We start from the raw sequence: 6,000 nt of genomic DNA on the forward strand, positions 1-6,000 counted from the left end.
GTGGTTGGGCGGGGAGTGGCGAAGGTGGGGAAGCGAGGGGAGGGCGTTGAGGAGGGTATTGGGGAGGGCGTGGGGTCCTTTGACATGAAATCGTCGAAGGACATGGAAGGAATGAAGCCTCTTGATATTGAGGTAGTCGGGTCTTTATCCTCCTTCTTCTCCACCTCCTCCTTCTCCTCCTCTTCCTTCTCCTCTGATGTCTTCCTCGAGAATGGGAATCGGTTGAAGTATCTGGAGAAATCGTCATCCTCCTCTGAAGAAGACGAAGAATCCTCCTCATCATCATCATCATCGTCATCTTCTTCGTCTTCTTCATCTTCCTCCTCCTCTTCTTCCTCATCTCCGCCTTCCTCTTCCTCATTTTCCTCATCATCTTCATTTTCCTCTCCCTCCTCCTCTTCTTTCTTTTCCGCATTGTTCCTCAGTGTCACCGTTGGTATCTTGAAGAAGTCCAACAAGGAGAGTTGCTGGTCTCCTTCTTCCTCCTCCTCTTCTTCTTCTTCTTCTTCTTCTTCTTCTTCTTCTTCTTCTTCTTCTCCTTCTTCTCCTTCTGCTTCTTCTCCTTCTCCTTCTTCTTCCTCGCCTTCTTCTCCTTCTCCTTCTTCTTCTCCTTCTTCTTGTCCTTCTTCTCCTTCTTCTTCTTCTCCTTCGTCTTCTTCTGTCCCTTCCTCATTTTCTTCCTCCTTCTCTTCGTCACTGGCTTTTGGAAGGGAAAGACCGAAGAAGTCAAAGTCAAGTCCTTTATTCTTTCCTGCCTCCTGGGGATTCTGATGCTCGTTTACAGGAGGAAGGTAGGACAGAACAGGGAAGGAATTACCTCTCTCTCTTTCCTCCTCCGTTACTTCGCCAAAGAAGGAGAAGAAGTCATTTTCCTCTGAAGATGATGAGTCAGAATCAGAATCTTCGTCATCTTCTTCGTCAGACTCTTCTTCTTCTTCTTCGTCTTCTTCCTCTTCTTCTTCACCTTCACCTTCGTCTTCCTCTTCCTCATCCTCTTCTTCATCTTCTTCACCATCCTTCTCTTCTTCATCTTCACCTTCTTTCTCCTCCTCTTCTTCTTCTTCTTCTTCTTCTTCTTCTTCTTCTTCTTCTTCTTCTTCTTCTTCTTCTTCTCCTTTATCTCCTTCTCCTTCTCCTTTGCTCTTTTGTGTTGCTGAGGGAATTTTGAAGAAGTCCAGAAGGGAAGTCTCGTGTTGCTCCTCCTCCTCCTTCACCCAGCCCCGCAGGTCCAGAGCCTCGCCGTCTTTGAGCGCGCGAAAGTCGGTTGAAAAACTTGCCGCCTCTTCTTCCTCCGAGTCTTCCTTGTTGGAGAACGGAGACCTATTGTAGTATCTCGAGAAAGGCCCGTCGTCTTCTTCGGAGGAGGAGGAGGAAGAGTCTTCATCTGATTCTTCGTCTTCGTCTTCTTCGTCATCATCCTCATCTTCCTCTTCTTCCTCATTTTCTTCGTCTCCCTCTTCTTCCTCCTCCTCCTCATCTTCGCCATCGTTTTCTTCCTTATCTTCCTCCTTCTGTGTTGTTTTCCTCCCCGTTGTCGTCGTCGGTATCTTGAAAAAGTCCAGTAAGGAGGTTTCGTGGTGCTCCTCTTCCTCTTCCGTCCAGCCACGCAGGTCCATCGCCTCACCTTCCTTGGGGCCTTGGTTGGGGACTAACTGGCGGCCTTCCTTCGCTTTCCTCCCTTCTTCTCCCCTCCTTGATCCCTGCAGCCTCAGGGAAGGGAAAGGAGTGGTGTATGAATTTTCCTCTGAGTCACCTTCTTTTGAAAATGGGAATCTATTGAAATATTTTGAAAAGGGATCGTTCTCTTCTTCGTCTTCGTTATCACCGTCTTCCTCTTCTTCTTCATTATCATCTTCCTGTCGCTTTTCATTGTCATCCTCTTTGTCTTTCTCTTCGTGATTAGGCGACCCGAAGTTTCTGAAATCAAATCCTTCATCCTTGTCCTTCTCCTTCGCCTGAGGTCCGCGGCGTCTTGAAGGAGGCGTCGTGGAGAAGTCTGAGAACGTTGCCGCCGCCTCTTCATTTTCCTCCTCCTCCTCCTCTTCCTCCTCCTCCTCCTCCTCGTCTCCGTTAGCCTCTCTCGAGAAAGGGAGCTTGTTGTAGTACCTCGAGAAAGGATCGATTTCTTCAGGGGAGGAAACATCTTCATTTTCTTCAAAGTCACCTTCTGGAATTTGTACGAAGTAATCTGCTCTGTCGTGAGATTTAACTGACGGCCTTTTACCCTTCAGTCGCCCTTCATTGCGTGAAAGAAAGGAAGGCACTTGGTAGGATAAATTAGGAACTCTCTCCAACTTCGATATTCCTCCTCCTGCTCCTCCTCCTTCGTCTATTCCTCCGGGCGGCTCAAAAAAATTCGCGAAGGGGTTCAGCGAGTACTCGAAGGACGCCTCTGAAGACCTCACGTGACCTGCAGAGGTATCGTGGTCGTGTTCTGGCTCATTGGAGTCGTCGTGGCCCGGATGCTGGTGGTCGGCGTGGTAATGGTAGGGCGGCGAGGCGGGAAGCTCAGGCCGGGCCACCACCACTCCCGCCGCCAGCAGGGTGGCGGCCGTGCACAGCCGTACCTGATGAAGGGAAGGCAAGCGCGGTGAGGGAGTGAGGGTGGATGTGTGTAAGTGTGTTCCTTTTTGTGTGTGTTTGCGGTTAAATCTTTATTGTAGGATTAACAAAACACACGGCTGTTGATATTCCTGTCTTGGAGGTCTTGTTTTTGTCTTGAAGTCTGTTTACTAAATAATTACTTGATCTTCTGATTTTTGTTCTCTTCGTTTGTCTTCCCGTCCGTCTCACCGTCTGTTTTTCCGTCTCTCTTCCTCTGCCTGTCTCTCTGTCCCTAGAAATCCATTCCTGCAGCCTCCCACGGCCTCCTGTTGTCGCGGCATGGGTCAACACGGGCATAGGTGAGCCACGCCTTTTTAATTAAGCACGATGGACCAAGCGATCTTTACCTGCGAACCGGAACGTTGGAAAGTGGGAGAATCAATTTGGTTCACTGTCGGCATAAGCACTGCAGTAATTTAGTTTTTTTTTCACTGCTTTCTCTCAGTAACCTGATTGTAATATTCTCACTCCCGTTAATATTTTGCATGAAGGAGTGTGTGTGTGTGTGTGTGTGTGTGTGTGTGTGTGTGTGTGTGTGTGTGTGTGTGTGTGTGTGTGTGTGTGTGTGTGTGTGTGTGTGTGTGTGTGTGTGTGTGTGTGTGTGCAGTGATAGTTTTAATTTAAATGGTGAAGTGTTTATTACAATCCTGGTCAGATTTTACTGATTTCTTTCTCTTTATTCTTTCTTTTTTTCTTCATGAGTTCTTTATGTGACCATGTTGAACCATTCCCCGGACACTCCACTTGGGCGAGGTCGGAGGAAGTGTTAGTGGGTTACTTGAAGGTGATTGCAACCCATTAGATGACTTGCTAAACGGTCTGTTCTTGGTGGGTTCCATGCACGTGTGTCTGCCCAGTACATCATCTCCTTAAACAGAGCTATAATTTTTGTGTCCGGAAAAAGATGAGACCACCGAGAAAGAAAGAAGGTAAAAGAGACACAAGATGAAGCAGAAGCACTATATAATTATGTTCGTTAAGGTTTTTCTCCGTTGTTTTAGTCTCCCTATCACTTTTCCTTCATGTCTACTGATGAACTGAGAAGAAAACTGTTGTCTTTCATTTGCCCAGGTGAAGTTACGTAGACGTTGAATTAGCCTACACACACACACACACACACACACACACACACACACACACACACACGGTACACGTATTCTTATGTCTTGTGACTAAAAACGTCGGTTCACTTTCGCTATCACTTGGAACCTCAGGATTACGACATGCATGACCGATTTATCTATTCCTCTCCTTCTCCTCCTCCTCCTCCTCCTCCTCCTCCTCCTCCTCCTCCTCCTCCTCCTCCTCCTCCTCCTCCTCCTGCACTACCTTCAGTTATCAAAGTCCTTCTTCCCTTTATACTACCACAATCCAACGTTACTCTTTTCAAGAAGTTAAAGGAAACAAGACAAAAATCACATTCAAACAACACCTGTCATACATGCGGCCTTAATCAGTAGCTCAGGTAACACCACACCTGTCTCAAAGCAGCCTAGATGACCCATGTACGCATAACATTTTTTCTATAGGTGAGTTTTTCCCCTCCTTAGTCAGTGTTCATCGGCCAGATTTGCAAATGTGATGGTATAGGTGAGTGTGCGACCTTCAGACCAGGCAATGTCACTGCTGGGATGCCTAAAGGAGGTGGCTCAGTGATATTGTAGTTGTCAGTTTCGCAAGTAAGTGAAAGGAAGCTGTAGAGAGTTAGGAGTGAAGGTAGAAACTGATTGACTGAATGCTTGGTAGATTGATGGTTTAGTAAGTCATAGTTATAAAGATGTAATTATGAAAAGTCTTAAAGTCACTCGTTAATCAAAGCATGTGATGAAAGAGTATATTATTTTGTATACCGAATGAAAGAGGAAAGTGTGTTAGTCTGCCAGTAATGAGTGAAGAATTAAAGTAAGTAATGAAAGGATAAGTGTATTAAGGGTTTACGTTCTTGATTATGGCGAATTGCGAATGAAAGCAAGTTAGCAGTGAAAGGATCTCTATTGAACTTTTTGTCATGGTTCGAGTTTAAGTAGAAAAAATGAATATGCACTAATTCACACCTATATAAATTTGTTCTAACTAAATGAAAAAAATATATGTTGGCATAAACTCAATACGATAATATCAACACACACACACACACACACACACACACACACACACACACACACACACACACACACACACACACACACACACACACACACTACACAGTCCAGGTAATTTTCTCTACTAAGATAATTGTAGAAAAAAAAATCCGGTTATAAATTTTAGTAGTAACTGGTAATCTGTGCAAAACCGGACCTGTGTGTGTGTGTGTGTGTGTGTGTGTGTGTGTGTGTGTGTGTGTGTGTGTGTGTGTGTGTGTGTGTGTGTGTGTGTGTGTGTGTGTGTGTGTGTGTGTGTGTGTTATACTGAATCAGCCTGAGGGAGTGGAAGAGGGCCAACATTTACATATTTACACAGTTTATGATATTTGTATTAGTGCATTTGCTTCGTAACAAGACAAACAGACAGACAGACAGGCAGACGGATAAACCCCACAAACTAACACAAGATGACACAAAATAACACTATCACTCATTCCATCAGTATTGCATTGTCAAAACCTCATAACCTTCAAAGTTCAAACATTCTTCTAAGTATTGAACACTCGAGGGCCTAGAAAGAAGTGTACGTGTGTGTGTGTGTGTGTGTGTGTGTGTGTGTGTGTGTGTGTGTGTGTGTGTGTGTGTGTGTGTGTGTGTGTGTGTGTGTGTGTGTGTGTGTGTGTGTGTGTGTGTGTGTGTGTGTGTGTGTGTGTGACATTAACAGCCCCGGGACGCTCCCATTAAAAGTACACTTGATATTACTCATTGCATAAGATATTGATAACGTAGTAGGCCGATGTGCGTGCTTATGTGTGCGTGCGTGTGCGTGTGCGTGCGTCCGCGTGCGTGCATGTGCCTGTGTATGTGTGTGTGCTAAAACTCATATGTTAGTGGAACGAAAGGGTAAATAAGAGACAAGGTACAGGAATACTACAGTAAATACACAGAAAATAAAGGACATAGGGAAGGAAAGGATAAAAATAGAAGAATCAAGGTCACCATTAGGGAAGAGATAGGGTAAGGCAGGGTAAGGAAGGGAAGAGGGGGGGATCAGGGAGGAGAGATGGGGTAGTGGGGGTAAGGGAGAGGAGTGAGCGAGGGGGTCAGTGGCATTATCCAGACTTGCTGACCTCTTAAAAGGCGACTATTGGGGGGTAGGGATGATGGGAGGGGGCGAGAGGTGGGTAGGGGGACTGGGAGCAGGTGACACCCATGTTGCAAGCCTGACCTCACTTGCTTTTGATCTCCTCCTCCTCCTCCTCCTCCTCCTCCTCCTCCTCCTCCTCTTGCTTCGATTAAAAACCATATCCAT

The sequence above is a fragment of the Portunus trituberculatus genome, chromosome 28, assembly GCF_017591435.1.
Source record: "Portunus trituberculatus isolate SZX2019 chromosome 28, ASM1759143v1, whole genome shotgun sequence".
NCBI classification, from domain to species: domain Eukaryota; kingdom Metazoa; phylum Arthropoda; class Malacostraca; order Decapoda; family Portunidae; genus Portunus; species Portunus trituberculatus.